The sequence below is a fragment of the Xenopus laevis genome, chromosome 7S (assembly GCF_017654675.1).
Source record: "Xenopus laevis strain J_2021 chromosome 7S, Xenopus_laevis_v10.1, whole genome shotgun sequence".
NCBI lineage: Eukaryota > Metazoa > Chordata > Amphibia > Anura > Pipidae > Xenopus > Xenopus laevis.
In genome coordinates, this window is record NC_054384.1 from 20,997,152 (window position 1) to 21,000,863 (window position 3,712).

Below are 3,712 nucleotides of genomic sequence, written 5' to 3' on the forward strand. Positions count from 1 at the left end.
CTAGTTTTTTTTTACTATAAAATCCGAATTTTTTTGAAAAAAAAAAAGCTCAAATTTTTCATGACATATTATACCCCGAGGATGCAAAAAGTCCGAATCCGAAAATCTGGCTTTTCAGACCTGCTGAGTAGGGATGGGGGAATTTTTTTCGCCTCGTTTCGCCGAAAAAATTACGCCCATAGACTTGTATGGCAGGGTGCGTCAAAAAAAGACAAGTGTCAAAACAATTTTGCTGGCGGCTAATTTTTGGCGAAACAAAAACGGGTCAAATTCACCCATCCCTACTGCTGAGGTTGTACAGAAGTCAATGGGAGAAGTCCCGAAGATATCCTGATCTGCGTTGGGTTTTTCGGCCAAAACTACAAAAAAATCTGATTTTTCAGGTGGAAAATCTGAAAAAATGTGTGCGATTCTCCCAATTTGTTCGCGTTTTTTTCGAAACTGGAATTTTTCGGGAAATGGATTAATAACTAAGGGGAAATAATCTGTGCAGATTTGGTTGTTGTATATTTTAGAAAATGACATATATTAGAATTTTGATAAATAAACCCATAAATGTACACAACACACAAATGGGGGGGAGGGCCATGCACCCAGTTTGCCCAGTTTTACCCGTTATAAATAAAAATAATACTGAGAAATGTTTTCATTTAGTTTTAAACCAGGAACAGATTTTAATGATGTCCGCACTGAATGTGCAAGCCCAATGTTCTCTTCCTCTAGCTTCCGTTCTATATTTGGCAATAAAACTCTACTCCTGAAGACTGTAGTCACTTTTACTTTATAATTGGAGTGCTGAGACTATTTCTCCAACATAAATAGCAGAAAGGTCATTTATTTCCATCTGTTAAACCAGTTTGATTCTAAATAACTTGACCTTTCAAGAAGTACATTCTTATTGTGATTTTATAGTCAAATTGAAAGATGTGATTATTATTTCAAAAATGATTAACCCTTCTGCAGAGAGCTCACCTTTTTACATCCGGTCTCCTGATAATGGAACATGAATATGCATTTCCTGAATGGACTCTGCTTAGACAATGAGATGTGAATTTCATTAAATGAGCAGAAATATCTTTGCATGCACATTCATTTAAACGGATAATGACAGCTTTCCGATATTTCTGCAGAGGCATCATCAAGACCCCAAATCAGTATTTTTTTCTCTAGTTGGAAAAATATAGTTTATTGAAATCCACATAAAATGTACAAGATCTACTTACAAACTGGCAATTTCGGCATGTATAAAATAGGTAGCTCAATTCGTTTCACGTGGAGTCACCACGCTTCATTGGTAGACGATAACTTCCTGATGCACAAACATCACTATTTATACCCTTTCTAGGTTTGTGAAATGTTGCCCCTGTTTATACTGATAATCCCTTGATTGCGTCCCTTGATTGCGTATGTCTGCTCACTGACTGCCCAAGGGCACAATGGATGGCAGTTGCACTAGAATGTTGCCGCAATGGGTTAACATCAATAATATTGTCGCCCCCTGCTGCTGAGCTTGTAGGGTGAATACATTGTAGCTTCTTTCTCACAGACCACATCCTGGGACCCTTGGGCCTAAATCTTTACCTCTAGGATCATTAACTCAAATTACCAACTCTAGTGATGAGCAAAACCACAAAACTGTGAAACGGCAACGGCTGAAATTTCACAAATGCATTGGAGTCAAGAATTGTTTTATAACCATGTGTTTTTCATGCACAGAATGCATTAGAGCCAGTGGCTATTTTTATTTCTTGCACCAATAGCTTTGGAGTCAAATTTTGCCACTCCAAATTTTGCTGTGATCAGGGGAAAAAACGAGCTCATCTCTACACGTCATTGTACAGAATTTAAGGACTTATTATCCATAATGGTTGGGACCTGGAGTTTCCCGGGTAACGGATCTTTCATTAATTTGGATCTCCATCCATGATTAAAATCATAAATAGGTTTTTTTTTATTACAAATTACACTGTGTCCATTTTGCCTTCCCATCTTGAAAAGTTCTTTGTAACTGAGAGGTTCCCAAATTACTGCATGCTTTACCTATGGGGGGAGTGGTTTGAGCACTTAATTGCATTGCAGTTTTCCTATATTCATTCAAATAGACATATATATACTCAATATATATCTTTAGTGTGGTTATCAGCTTCAGGACAGTTTCTACTTTACATACATAAACTATTTGCTATTGTGCACCTTTCTAGGCAGGTTATAAGCTCATGTTAAATACCGGAGAGTAGTGATTGGCGAATTTGGGGCATTTTGCTCCGCCAAAAAATTTGCGAATTTCCAGCGAAATTCACGAAACAGCAAAAAATTAGCAAAACGGTGCCAGCGTCTCGTTTTTGACGCCAGCCTCTGTTTTTGATGCCGGCGTCCATTTTTTGACACCGGAGCAAATTCGTGGCATCCATTTCTTTTTACACCGTCGAATTTTCACAGCGGTTTCATAAATTTATTCGCAAGAGGCAAATCGCAGGAATTCGCGCGAATTCGCGCCTGCCGAATCAATTCACCCATCACTATCTGAGAGCTTGCAGCAACACTACACATGTATGCAGCTCTGTAACCCAGCAGATAAACTAACAATATGGCACACATAATTTGCTCAGGGGCCAGGCAAAAGAATACAGTTATTTTTGGAACCATTTTGTTCATATATAAGAGACTATGGGGGAATGTAATAAAAGTCGATAACGGGGAAAATATTTGCAATGCGAAAAGTTATGCCTTTGTGAGAACAAATTTGCATTTTTGCGAATTTAATATAGCTTTTGCGAACCCGGAAACTGTTTAGCGAACACTCCCGACAGGGGAAGAAGGTTTGCGAATTTTATAGTTTGCGTCAGTGCTCAGTGAATGTAATAAAACCTCTTACTGAAAAAGTTATGTTTGCTCCAAAAGATTACAATACCTTCAAGCAACACCTTCGAATGTATGTGAGTTTTTTTTACTCTAATAAATTCAATGTACTCACAACTCGAATGGGAGGTTATTTATGAAAACAATTGAACATTTAGGGGCAGATTTATCAAGGGTCAAATTTCGAAGTACAAAAAACTTTGAAAATCGACCATCGAATGAAAAAACGTAGAATTCGAATATCGAATTAGAAGTTAACTCAGCAAATTTGGCAATCCTGCGATCGAATCAAAATTGAATGATTCGAAGGATTTCAGCGATCGATCGAAGGATTTTTATTCAATGTGTAAAGACTTAGGAAATGGTTATAGAAGGTCCCCATAGGCTAACATAGCACTTCGGCAGGTTTAACGTGGCGAAGTATTGAAGTCAAAGTTTTTTTAAACAGGCAGTACTTCAATTATCGAATGGTCGAATATTCGAACAATTTTTCCAAAAAATTACTTTGCATTTCGAATTTTTTTACTTCGAAAATTCCCTCGAATTTGCCCCTTAATATTGGATCCTGACCTGTAAATTCGAATCGAATTCAATCGATTTTTCCTCTGAAAAAAATAGCCAGGAAGGCAATTAACATACTCAAATGGCTCAATGGACCTCTGCCTGCCATTGACTTGTAAATTAACTAGCAGGTTTTAGGTGGAGATTATTAGGTTAGAACTGTTTCAATGGCAGAGATGTGATAAATCTCACATTCAAATTTACATTAGAATTTATAAGTTTTGACACAAAAATAATCGAAAATTGAATTTGAATTTACCATACGAACCATAATTAATCTGCACCTAAAAGA